At 40.2% G+C, this 14,520-nt stretch overlaps 1 protein-coding gene across 12 annotated transcripts in view; it reads right to left on the reverse strand.

Moving 5' to 3' along the window:
• The window catches only part of PTPRD (protein tyrosine phosphatase receptor type D), a 1,247,124-nt gene that overhangs the window by 1,111,699 nt on the left and 120,905 nt on the right, over positions 1-14,520 (reverse strand). The window lies entirely within an intron of this gene.

Genomic DNA, 14,520 nt, shown 5'->3' on the forward strand with positions numbered 1-14,520 from the left:
CCTCCAGTACTGGGGGAAAGTTGCCCGCTTCAGAAGTCCATCTCCTTTCTTCCTGCAAAAACTGGAAGCTCCCACCCACTGCAATGGCTTGCCAGACTCTTCGATCTGAAAAAGTGATCAGATTTAAACTCAGTGAGCTGGTATGTCCTGCCACTGACCCTGTAATGCACAAGATCAGCAGTAGCAAGTGAGAGCAGTGTAGTTTCAAACACTTTAAAATCTTAAGAGTTCGAGGCTTGTGCAGTTAAGGCAGAGCTTACAGAAATGGGGCAGGGACAAAAATTGTGGGGGGCGGGACGAGGAAATTGAGTTTCTGCGGGGACAAAGACAAATTTGTCCCCATGTCATTCTCTAGTTTCAACCTCATACCCAATTCTCCTATGACATTTTGCTTTACCACTCAAAGCTGCAGCAGGTCAACTTACTTGAGGAGCGGTAAAAATACAAGCATTTGTCACACCTTGATTTGCCACAGGAGTCACCAGCCTGCAGTGTCACAATCTCGCAAGTTGCTGACTAGCATGGGAAATGAATAATGCTACTTGTGAGCCACCCCAGGAGCAATATTATTCCAGTAGCTCGGGAGCAATGGGGCTCAAAAGCATAGTCTTATGATCTTAGACCAGTGTCCTGCAAACCTTGTTGAGACGCAGCACAATAAACACAGTGGCTGCGGCTCGAGGCATCCATAAGTGCACAGATGTCACTGTGATCACATCACACGCATGCACGACAGCATCATGTCGACATCCACACGCGCGAAGGCTCTTCAGACAGGCTCTGAGCTGCCAGTGGGGGTGCCAGCTGGGAAGAGGCACGGAGAGGAGAGTCGCCGGCTGATTGCCTATAGAACATGCATCTTGCTGGCACCTCTACTCCTCCCCAGTGTGTCGAGGCACACCTGAAATTTCAGAAGGCACACTAGTATTCTACGGCACACAGTTTGAGATACACTGTCTTAGACCATATATCTAGGGTCCACAGTGCTATCTTCCCCCTCCCCCCCAAAGGCTATAACCAATCATAGCCCCCACCCATTTGCCTACCCAATCAAGGCCACCCCACTACCACCACCATCAAAATCAAGCCCACTAGGGACTGTTCCTACCTGGGAACCCACTAAACAACCAGAGAATCAGACAATATTACAAGGGGAGGGGTCCTAATAGCTGGGAGCACTGTGCTTAGCTTTGCGGCGTGATGCTCCTGGGCCGGTAAAAAAAGCTTTTGGCTCGGGTAATTTTACCCTCCTTTTAAGGCTATACCATGACTTGTGGTATGCAAGTTTACAGAGTAAGGAGTTGCTTTACATGCTTTTACATTCTTTGTGTCAGAAACAAACAAGATTCTTACACAAGGCAGGATTGTATCTGGCTGAAGCCAAGAAACAACATAAAAACATAAAACTCACTTCTATACTGCAAATACCGCACAAGAGACAGAGAAGACAGATGGATACAGCAGCGATGTGACGTGTTAGGATTTGTGGATTGGCATGATCTATGGAAACTGCAATGAGATACATGAAACCTATCTTGTTTAAACACTAATCCCTGACGAGACTGGAAAAGTAAAATGGCAGAGCTTCCGTTGGGATAAAGTTGTGTTTTATATTTTTTTTAAAGTCTGTTTTTTGGATTGAAGATTTTAAGTCATAGTTTCCAGTGAGTAAATGCTAACCAATGATAATCATTACCCCAGTAAAAAAGCTTGAACATTATTGGTGTCTGAGTGTTTGAGGTTCACCACTCACTTCAATGAATATCTGCATGATTTGTTACATAAATTTTGCTCAGTTCATTGGACAATTTACATTCTTTGAGCATACCTAAGTTTTGTATATACCACAGATAGCTTTTATTTAACTCTGCGTTAAGACAGAAAACCCAGGATTAGATCCCCTTTAAAGTAACATTAAGGGGGTAATAATGTAGGTTATTGACCTAAAACAGCTTGATATCTTCCCTCCTAAACTAATATACTATTTTTTGTTGCATCATACGTGATCTGATGTGATGTAGGGATGACAAGTAGGTTTTGTTGAAGTGACTTGAGGGAGAGTGTTGATAAGTAAGTTATTAGGAGATTATCCAGATAGGCAGGGGAATGTGATTGGTAGCTTTATAAATTAAGAGTAGTATCTTATACATCAGCAAGTACCAATGGGCAGCCTTCAGAAGTGGTATAACGTGATTGAATTTTTTCCTTTTAGTAATTAATTTAATGGATGTGTTCTAGATCATTTACACTCTTTGGAGGTCTTTGGATTCTTATCCATAAAAAAGAGAGTTATAATAGTCAATATGACTGATAATCAAAAAATGGACTAAAATATTGATTGCAGTAGGTTATAGAAGGTTGGATATGGAACGGATCATTCCCAATTTACAAAAGCAACACTCCATAATAGATGAAATTTAAAGTTGAAAGGACAGTTTGTTGTCAAAGATGACCCCTAGGATCTAGAGCATTGGTCTCAAACTCGCAGTCCAGGGGCCACATGCAGCCCACCAGGTACTATTTTGAGGCCCTCGGTATATTTATCATAATCACAAAAGTAAAATAAAACAGTTTATTGATCATATGTCTCTTTAGCTATAAATTACAATATTATTATTAAGACTCAGCCAAAAGGAAAGCTTTATAAACTATAAAGAGTTTTACCTCATGCAAAATTATCATTTCTTTAATAAGACTTTTTTTCTGAGGCCCTCCAAGTACCTACAAATCCAAAATGTGGCCCTGCAAAGGGTTTGAGTTTGAGGCCACTGATCTAGAGTGATAGAGGAATAGGTGTGTTAACTTATTTTTTATTTTCTATTAAATTATATAGATGTGATATTTGTATATATACATTCATTTCTTTTGCAGACCCCTGATGCAGGAGTTGTATGCTAAAACACAGCTTGTGTTGGATCAATAAAGACAAATCCTTGTTCATTGAGACCCTTTGTGCTTTTTCTTTTTTTTTTTTGCTAGACAGTAAAACCATGGATTGCAAGTAACTTGGTTTGCAAGTATTTTGCAAGACAAGCAAAACATTTTTTTCGATTTTAACTTGATATAAAAGCAATGTTTTGCAATACAAATACATACAGTATACACACATCACAACTGAGCCGATGGTTCTTCTCTCTCCGATACTGCAAGAGTGTAGTGACTGTTCTAAACAAGCAAAGTCTTGCAATATGAGTACATACAGTATATACGTGTCACATCATTACAACTGAGCCGATGGTTCTTCTCTCTGACGCTGCAGGAGTGTAGTGACCGTTCTAAATGAGTGAGGTCTTGCAATACAAGTACATATAGTATTTTGGATTAAAGTTTTTGGATTGTGGAATGAATCATCTGAGTTTCCAATATTTCCTATGGGGAAATTTGCTTTGATATATGAATGCTTTGGATTACAAGCATACTTCTGGAACGAATTATGCTCGCAAACTAATGTTTGACTGTATTGTGTTTGCGTACTCTGTCACTCCATGTGCTGCCCAAGCTAGATACCTAAATGTATGTGATCAGCAAACACAATGAATGCAAGTATCGTCATAATATGCAAGGAGAAGAGCCTTTGATTTTGAGGGTTGAGCAAGAGACGGTTTTTATTAAGCCAGGATGGGTTTTTTTTTTTTTGTCTAATTCTGAATTTATATTTTGCACCTGTTGGAAGTCATAGGGATCAAGGGGGTTTAAGAGCTGTATATTGTCTGCATAAATAAAGGAGGTAAAACCAAATGACTTGGCAAGTGTAAGTAATGGAGATATTGGTGCAAAAAATGGAGCCTTAGGGCAGACCACAAGGTAAAGTGAAAGTATCTGAAGTTTGGTCTTGAAAGCAAACTACGTAGTGTCACAGGTGAGCACCAAGGAAGACTTAAAGAAGTCAGATGCTGATAAAAGTGCCCATGGCACAGCCCAGGTTAGTGCAAAGAGAAAAGGCACAGCCAAACAGTACCGTATTTTTTGCTCCATAAGACGCACTTTTTTTCCACCCAAAAGTGGGTGGAAATGTTGGTGCGTCTTATGTAGCGAAGATATAAATTTTTAACTCCCCCCCCTGATTGGTCCTTTTTAAAACACCCCGTTCCGTCTTGTCCCATCCCATACCTCTTCAAATGTCCTCCATTTCCTGGTGGACCAGCAGTGCATCGGCCAGCAGGAGCAAGCCCTCCACCCACCTGCCTGGGCCCATGCCTCCTCATCCTGTCCCGCACTCCTTAAATGTCTCCCATTACCTGGTGGTCCAGTGATGTGTTGGTCGGCAGGCGTGTGATTTACGCCTGCCTGCCTGGGCCGGTGCCGCCCTCTGAATGGTGCCTTCAGTTCTCACGAGCGACTTGCGAGAACTGAAGGCACCATTCAGAAAGTGGACCACCAGACAATAGGATACATTTAAGGGGGTGCGGGACGGGATGAGGCAGTGCGGGCCCAGGAAGGCGGAGGGCTTGCGCCTGCTGGCCGATTCACCGCTGGACCACCAGGCAACGGAAGACATTTGAAGAGGAACGGAATGGGATGGGGGTGAGGGGTGGGGGGTTAAAAAGGGACAGTGGAGGGGGTTTCTTTGGAGGGGGTTATTCCCTTCTCTATTTGATCTGGATTGGGTTTACTTGTCCTCCCGCTTCTTGGAAATGTGGGAGCAGTATCAAGGAAGGCTCAAGAGTGTGTAGTTTCCCAAATTCGTTGCTGAGGTCATGCTTTGGGATGGGTTTGGGTGGGTTAGGGATGGGAAGCATTATAGTTTGGTTAATTGTGATGTTGTTTTTTTCTCTTTTTATATTAGTTTTGCAGTTGCAGTGCACCACTATGTCTTTCACTTTGTTTGTATTTATGCTCTGACTGTGGTGGGAAGTGGTCCATTATCTTGCTGGGGTTTATTTTTCATTGTTCTGCTTACTGGAGGTTGCTCCCTGCTCTAGGAAGGGGTGGGGGTTCATGCTGTGGTATTCTTGATTATTGTTCCAGTTTTGTATGGGACTTGTTTCTGTTTTGGGCTATGCTCTGTTTGTAATTTATTTTTGAAACCAATAAAAAATGTACCATAAAAAAGGGACCGGGTGGGAGGTATTAATAAAAGTACTGGGGGGTAGGTTACAGGGCAGGGCAGTGGAATAGGGTACACAGCCTGGCTGGGAAGTGGGGCTGGGTAAGGAGCCTGATATATATTAGTACACAATTTGGTTCAGAATGTTTTTTTTCTTGTTTCATCATCTAAATCTAGGGTGCGTCTTATGGAGCGAAAAATACGGTACTTTACAGGCTGAATCTGAGCAGCCTAATACCTATTTATCTTTTCCTAGCTCAGTAACATAAAACAGGACAGAAACTCTCTGCTAGGCTAGGAATAGTAAATTCAAAGGCTACTGTTAAACAAGATCCATTGAGCCTTAGGCAAAAAACTGGTTTAAACCAGCACGCAGCCCTCAAAAGTCAACCAATTAGGAAAAAGCTTACATCTGAGATTGGCCTTACCTTCACCTAATGCAGGGAAGGGAAAGGCAGAAGGAATACACAGCAGCTGCAACGGGCAGCAGCAGAGCTGGATACCTGAAAGCAACTCATGGACAGTTTGGGGAGCCAAGCGAGGCAAACAGAATTTTGAACCACAAGCAGAATTCCCTGAATCAGGAATTCTAGATGAGAATATGTCACCATGTTCTGAGAATGCTGAAATTAAGGGGGTAGATGAATTCATGGACTTTAGTGAAAGCAGTGCAGACTATTGTCTTACTGAAAGCATGATGGAAGTGGAGACTGTTTAAAAGGGTAAAAGTTTACTGCTTTAAAAGGAAGTAACTTTAAAGCCATGCTATTTTCCTGGCCTACTGAAGGCAGAGTTAATGAAGCTGAAAGAACTCAAAAGGAGTTGTTTGAGAATAAGCTAATACATTTTACGAACATTTTACGAACATCCGATTTACGTCAGACTTGTACTTACAAACGGGGGTCCTGCTCTACCTTCAGTGTACCAACACACCCTTCCCCTCCCTCCCATGTTCCAACGTTCCCCTCTCCCTCCCTCCCCTGTCCCAACGTGCCCCTCTCTCTCTCCCTCCATTCTGTGCCCCAAGTATGTTCCTCTTTCCAGCGGGTGTTTACCTTCTGGCCAGTTCCCTCCTTCTTCCAGCTGCAGTCGTTTCTCTGCACAAAGTCACAGGCAGAGGCTTCTACTCATGTCCACATGGAATGTGTGTAGGAGCCGCTGCCAGCAGCTTTGTGCAGAGAAACAACTGCGGCTGGAAGGAGGAGGGAGCTGTCCAGAAGGTATAAACCCACCAGAGGGAGGCACATACTTGGGGCACAGAATGGAGGGAGGGAGAAGAGGGGCGCATTGGGACTCAAGAGGAAGGGAGGGAGCATAAACTTCGGACAAAGTGACCTGGATTGACCACCGTGAGAACGGGCTACTGGGCTTGATGGATCATTGGTCTGGCCCAGTAAGGCTATTCTTATGTTCTTAAAGGATGGAAAAAAGGAGAGAGAGGGGCATGAACTTGAGACACTGGAAGGAAGGAGGGAGGGGAGCATGAGCCATAGGATGTAAGAATGGAGGGAGGGAGGTAAAGAGATGCTGAGGTAGGGGAGAGAATAGAAAGGGTTAAATGGGTGTCAGAGAGAGGGAAAGTGATGGTGCACATGGGGAGATGAAGAAAGAGGAGAATTGTTGGGCATAGGGAGGGAGAGAGAATTATTGGACATGGTGGGAGAGGAGTGAGGTACAGATGAATGCAGCAGAGAGAGATGAGAGTAAGTAATGCTGGATGTGGTGGTGGAGAGGGAACAGTGAGATGGATGGAAAGGAATGCAAGAGGGGCCTCAAAGAGGTGGAGAAGATGGGAAGAATACTAAGATCTGAGTTGCATACAAATTCAACTTAAGAATGGTTTAATAAAACGGAACTCGTTCTTATCCCGGGAACTGTCTGTAATGTAAAGACTGTGGTTCACTAACAAAATATAGAGAAGCAGTATAGTTTAACCACGGTCCAAGACCCAAGCCACTCTGTTTTGGCGAGAGAGCAAAGACTGATTAATAACAAAGCATACACTTCTTATCCTCAATTAAGTTAAGTCTGCTGCAGTGATTATAAGCAATGCAGAGTACACTAAAATGAAAGAGCTTGAATGGCATAATAGTACAGATGAGTTTTTCTCTGTGGTGAAGCATTTCGGTGTTTTGATGCATGAATGGCAGCTTTGTATTACTTTTCCTTGGATTTGTAGAGGTTAAGTGATGAGGGGATTTTTGTATGGCGCTAGTGTCACTCTAAGGAGCGTAGTTGCTGTCTTAGTAATCATAACTGGGGATTATACTATGGCTCTGTAGATTTAACAGAAGAATGGAAGGAAATTTTAGAGGCAATCTTGTCTAATAAAGTGTGAAGTGCAGCTTTCCATAGCAAGGTCTGTTGGAATATATCTAAGACAGAAAAGAAAGCATGATCGAGGGGGAGGTTAGTGGTTAGAGGGTTTGCAGTAATTTTGCTAACATCCCTAGAGTAAGATGAATGCACCGGCCCCTAACGCTGTTAACACTGACATACAAGTGAAGTGCTTTTTTTATAGTTATTTCATAAGGAAATTTTCTTATGTATTTTGGTAAGGACAGGCTCTTTTGCCCATGACTATTAAATGGTGAGCAAGTTGAGAGCTAAAAAAAAGCAGCTAATTTTTGTTCTATGGGGCTGTTTTGTTCTCAGTCATTATATTTCTTCAATGAACAAGATATATTGGTTTATAAAGTTTATAGAGTGCCTAAATTAAGAAGTGACAAGTTTTTGAGTGAACTTTCACTGATAGATTTTGAAATTTGTACTTCACTTTCTCTTTATATTTCTAAGCTTAAATATTAAACAGGCTTAGTACAAAGGTTAAAAAAAAAAAAAAAACAGCGAGGAAACTATTCTTAATTATAATAAAGTTCCCATTCATTGGGCTCTTCAATATTGGACGAATGTATACAAAAGGAGGGACAAAAAACCAACAAGGTAAATAGTCCATAATAAGAAAGTGAAATAGTTTTCAAAAAAGAGGTTTAAAAAGTCTCAAAGATTCATAACAGCCTCTGTGCTCGTACATCTTTCACACCTCATTGCAGACTGGATGCTTGTAAAAATCCTTAATCCTCAGTAATGTGCTTTTAGCCTCCTTTAAGTTGGTCTTTAGCCTCTCTCCTCTTTGTTAGTTCTTCAATATTACATTTTAGCTTTGGGGCATGGGTTTTGCCTTGTAATTTTTTCACTTCTTGGTAAGCTAACAGATTTCTTCTGCTTTAATCAAACTTCACTCTCTCTGTGTTCTCCAGTACTCACTCTTTCCAGGATCAGGTTGGTTAAGCACGGGATAGAGCTGGCGACCCTTGTGCTTTCTCCTCTGCCCCTATATAATATAAATGTAAATGAGTCAAGTCTCTTTCATTTGAATGAGAGGGCATAGGATGAAGTTAAGAGGTGATAGGCTCCGGAATAATCTGAGGAAATACTTTTTTATGGAAAGGGTTATAGATGCGTGGAACAGTCTCCCGGAAGAGGTGGTGGAAACAGACTATGTCTGAGAGAGAGAGAAAGAGATAATGATTACTGTGGAAGGGCAGACCAGATGGGCCATTTGGCCTTTATCTGCCGTCATGTTTCTACATTTCTAGAGCAAGAAGCCAAATTCAGATGGACCTACTGTAGTTCTACAGTACATGCTTCCAAGTTGTCAACCCCTCTGGAAGAACGTATATAATATAAGAATAGCTATACTGGGTTAGACTATCTAGCCTAGTGTCCTGTTCCACAAGTACCTGGAACAGTAACAACATTCAGGTTCCTGCCTGAAATCAAAGCTTTAGTCTTCCTTTGAAAAGCCAAAACATCAATTCTACTGGGAGCTTTCCCGAAAGAGACCACCCCTTATTCAGATTTGACCTGCAATTACAGTATCTGGAACAGGGGCCCAGAATGTTCTTCCTGCAACTGCACAGGGAAAGAGATTTTGGCAGCATGTTACAATTGCAATATATTAATTCCTGTAGATCTAATAGAAATAATCACTTACAACAACTAAATCCAGTATATAAACAAGAGCCAAGCCAAGAACACCCTTATAGTTAAACAGATTAACTTAAAAATAAGTCTTGCTCTAGTTGACAGACATGTGGAGCTTCTTTATAAATAGCAAACTAAAAGAGTAAGGTCAAGACAAAAAAACAAACAAACCAGGAGAAATTGAAAGGGGACAGGTTTAGAACCAATGCTAGGAAGTTCTTTTTTACCCAGAGGGTGGTGGACACATGGAATGCTCTTCCGGAGGTCGTAGTAGGCGAGAGCACAGTAAAGGGTTTTAAGGAAGGTTTGGATAGGTACCTAAAGGATAAAGGGATTGAGGGGTACAGATAGCAGCAGAGGTAGGTTATAGAAGTAGAGGTAGATTACAAAGGTCAAGAATTCACTTCACAGGTCAAGGACCTGGTGGGTCGCCACGGGAGCGGGCCGCTGGGCGAGATGGACCTCCGGTCTGACCCAGTGGAGGCAACTTCTTATGTTCTTATTTTAAAAAAATGTATAAAAATGACTTAACACTGCCTGCTTCAGGAATCAAAATATCTCAATAAATAACCTGTGTTGGCAATCAACAATAGTAATATATATAGCAGTCCACAGATAGGGTATATATAAAAATGTTGACTTGAAAATCAGTGAGAACCCTAAAAAGCTGTATCAACACAGTAAAGTCATCAAGACTCTTGAAAGAAAATCTCTCAACTAGTAAAGGGAAAGACTACAGAGGAGCTAGTCAGCAGAACTTGACCCTGTGTAGAAGACCCTGATTGATTTCAAGCCCGATGCCTTAACCAGTAGGCCATGACTACCCCAAAGGTATGGCTCACTCCCATTGTTTACATCTAAAATTCAGCTTTTCCACAGTACTCTAATGGCATGAAAGCAATAATCTACTAGAAAAATATAAATACATTATCCTGCAATAATCATCCATAACATCTGTCCAATATGTTCTTCTAACAAATAAGCTGCAATTTGGTTAAAATGTCGGAGATATATAAACACTTTCCTAATCAACTGATTGATCTAATCATCTACAGTCAAGAGCCAAATCTTATACATATTCCCTGAATTTTTATAAAATGTACAACAGGAAAATATTTGTTCCTGCTATTAAAGGAGCTATATTTATAATCTATCTACAATAATTTAGGGGCCCCTTTTACAAAAGGTATTAAACCCTAACAGTGCTTAGCACATTAAAAACAGGCTACCACAAAATACATTAAAAGCATATACTAATCTACACACATACTTAAAAATTAGAGGCGCAAAATATTTACACCTGTTCCGAAGCAGGTATAGATAGATGGCTGCTCCTGCAAAGTAGGCATAGTTTCTGCCATTTAATGCCAGTATTTTATCAATCACACTCAAAATGCTCGACACCCAAATGAAAATCTTATATGGTCAACCCCACTGCAGGAGTTCTAGAATGGTTCAAAAGCTGAAAAATTACCAAAACGCAGATACTACTGGAAAGTAGGGGGTGGGTCAAACTATTCCCTTGACTTGGCTGTTTTTTGTTGTTTTTGTTTTTTTTAATAAAGAGACTGCAGATTTTAAATTGTATCAGCTTCTGCAGTTCAAGGATAAGGGAATTTACAGAAAAGGGGTTTCACCTAAAATTGGACTCAATACATGTGACACATTTTACTTGGAGATAAGAAACCCCAGTCAAGCTTGCTGGAAGATGACCAATAATCGCTGTTGTTTCTCATGCCACTGAGATTAATTGCTCCTGGGTTTAACATTCCACATGGTAGTGGAAGCATGTTCCCACACTTCTTTTGCTGCTAAAACTCCCTGGTTCGATATGAACTCTAACCTGCAAATCTGTGATGATTTGGGGATAAAGGAACACATTTAATCCCAAAAGACAGTTCTTAGATTTTTTTCTTTTTTTTTTTTAAGCTGTTGAAAAGAGACCACTACTAGAGCTCGTAATTGTCTGCTTTTGGGCAAGATCATTGCTACCAAAAATAATGTCATGGGGAAAAAGCAAAGGCCAGAAGAAAACATAATTCTTGAAATTGTTATGTCTGAAGAAGCATATTTCTCTCCAACCAGATACAGAGCACAGGTTAAACCTATTAGTGTCTGCATCTAGATTTCTCTAAGCCAAATGCAAGAAGGAATACTATTTTCATTAAATTAAAAAAAAAAAGACACATATGGCAGATAAAAGCAAACATCGTTGCACTTGATTAATGTCCCTAATATTTACAGTGACATATAAACTCCCCAAAGTGCTGTGAAAGGCAAGTACACAGATGTACTCTACTACCTCAATGGACATTATTTGCATGTAGTGGAAGCCTTTTTTTTTTATTCTTTATTCATTTTTAAGCTTACAACAAGTGCAACAAAATACAATCATGTACACTTTAATAATAATAACAGTTTATATACTGCAGTACCGTGAAGTTCAATGCGGTTTATAAAAGAATAAAAGAAGGTACAAATTGATTGAACTTAAGAGGTGAAAGCAAGTGGTTGATAGGTCAAGAGAACCGTTATTGAGGAGAAAGAGATGTACGGGTCAGCTGTCTCGATTCTTCAGGAACAGATGTGTTTTTAGGCGCTTCTGAATTCCTCATAAGTAGTGGGCGAAAGCAATTGTTCTAGATCTTTACCCCATAATGCTGCCTGATGTGAAAGAAGGTGTTCATGGTGTTTTTTTTAGTTTACATCCTCTAACTGGGGGGGAAACGAAGTTCAAATGTGAGCTTCTCTTGTGTCTGTTGGCTGATAAGGAGAAAAGGTCAGTTATGTATTTAGGGGCTAGTCCGTACAGTACTTTAAAGCAGAGGCAGGCAAACTTAAACTTTATGCGTGCTTCCATTGGTAGCCAGTGCAACTGCCAGTAGTAAGGTGTCATGTGATCAAATTTCTTTAGCCCGAAGATTACCTAGTCTGACTGCTGCATTTTGCATTAATTGTAAATGTCGCGTATTCTTTTGGGAGATTGCTAAATAGGCGATGTTACAGTAATCGAGTTGACTCAGTACAAGGGATTGTGCAGGATTCTGAATGCTGAGGTATCAAAATATGATTTAATGGATTTAAGTTTCCAGAGAGTGAAAAAACCCTTTCTGATTAAGGAATCCACCTGGTCTTTAATATCACTTACTAATCCAACAAAGACTAATTCATGACAAATACCCTCCCTCCTATATAAATATCAATAACACTTTAGCTCAAGATATTATTGAAATAAACCCACCCTCCCCCCACCCTGTACTTTAATAAACAAAAGGGGAAAAACAAATTATTAGTTCTAATCAATCCATACAATATTTTGTTAAAGGCTCCCAAACATCATTAAACTTTTTAAAACGCTCTTGCAGAATGACTAATACTCTTTCCATTTTGAAAATATGGCACAATGAATTCCACCAAAAACTATAACTTAGTCTATCATAATTTTTCCAATTTCTCGTAATATGTTGAATGGCAACTCCTGTCATTATGAGTAAAAGTTTGTTTTTAGAGGATATTTGGCTCTTTGCCCTCATTGATGTACCAAATAATATCGTATCATATGAAAGCGCTACCGGATGTAGTGGAAACATTGACAAGCTCAGCAACACAAAGAGCAGCAAAATTAAAGTTTGTGGCATCACTCCTTACAAACAAAAACTGCCATGATCTACTTTAGAAGCGCCCTTGTTTTATGAAAACTGTTACTATCTCCCAGTCTCAAAGATACAACAGAATGTGATCGGGAAGGGGGGGGGATTGAGGAGGGGATGTCTTGATGCTCTGAGTTCTGTCATCTCTATTTTCTTGGTTTCAAATCATATTTTAAAGGCAAAGGGTTCTCTTTTCCATAGCCAAAGAGCGCAGGTATTTCCTGACATAGCAAAATGTACGAGGGCTTCTCAGAAAATGTTTCTTCAGTTTAAGCCTAAGGTACCTTTTCTTGGTACAACTTTATTTAAAATCCTTGTAATAAGTGTCCCAGCTAAATGCTAGTTGCTTGTCATCCACAGAGATATTTTTTTACTCATTTTGGCCCGGATTCTACCGGCACCTAATTTAAGTTGAAAATGCCTTTAAAACAGAAAAAAAACCCAACTTTTAAATAAAAATCAACCAAATTAGCAAGTGTCAGAGAAGATACTGAAAATTCATGTATAACTGTCTTAAAAGGTAAGGAGAACTTTGTGGGATATGCGTTGTAAAGAGATGTACATGTGTTTCATTTTACAGCAAAGGAAAATCATAACAGTACATAGCAAAATTTTTACAATAATTAAAATAACGATAGGGTGAATTAAAACATTAAAGGCATGATTTGCAGTAGGCGAATACCTAAAGAAAAGTTCTCAAACTGAGATATGACCGTCTCATAGCAGCTTGTGCAATCTGTCCATTTTCAAAAGTGACAGTATGATTCACTTCTGTGGAGGTTTTCTTAAGTTGTTCAATGTAGGCATGGAGTTCTGTAAAATTCAGCAGCTTGTGAAATGTCTCGTTCCCCATACCAAGAGGGAGTGGATGCACAGCATATGAAATAAAGTCTGGAATGTCCATAGAATCATTGGTTACCAGAGGTGTGGAGTAGGTTGTCCCATTAATGGTGATAGAAGACAGAGGTGAATGACTACACCAGGTATTGTTCAGTAAATAGGTTGAACTGTACAGCAAAGCGTTCTTAGGAAGGTGGATGTCGTGAATCCGGGGATCCAATGAACAGGAAACATTTTGTGGAAAGAACAAGTGAAAACAAAAATGTTCGGCTCCGAGGTAGTACAACATGTGTGAAGAAGTAGAGGAGTAAGAGAGCGTTGCAGTCAGGGAGCAGGAGGATGAGTTAGTCCAGCAGGAGCTGTCAGCTTCTTTCTTTTTTTTAAATTCTTTATTCATTTTTAAAACTTTCAATAAGTGCAACATAAGATATAATCACTTTACACTTTAACATCACTTAATATTCCATCAAAGTCTAATTCACATAAAATATCCCTCCCCCCAACCCCTTATACCCAACAATTGTTCTTAAGTATAAGAAAACAAAGTATCCCCACCCACCCCTCCCCACCCTGGACGTGTATGGACAAAGAGAAAAAATAATATTCATTCTGTACAATAATTTGTTAATGGGTCCCAAACATCTCTACACTTCTTAAAATGCCCATGCTGAATGGCTATTACACGCTCCATTTTAAAGATATGGCATAAAGAATTCCACCAAAAATTATAACTCAGCCGGTCCCAATTTTTAGGAGCTGTCAGCTTCTTTAAACTGATGAGGTTCACAGTTGAAATAAAATGGTGTCTGCACACAGAGTGAGGGATCCATTGGTTTAAATGAAGTCCAGGTATCATCCAGCGGCAGTATCCATGTGATGTGATCCAAGGGATATAAAAGCATATTATCAAGCTGCACACCAATATTAACTACAGGATAAATAACAGTGTGGTGCCCTGACCATGGGAACCTTGTGGTAAACAGATTGGAACACTCA

The sequence above is a fragment of the Geotrypetes seraphini genome, chromosome 1 (genome assembly GCF_902459505.1).
Source record: "Geotrypetes seraphini chromosome 1, aGeoSer1.1, whole genome shotgun sequence".
NCBI classification, from domain to species: Eukaryota; Metazoa; Chordata; class Amphibia; order Gymnophiona; family Dermophiidae; genus Geotrypetes; species Geotrypetes seraphini.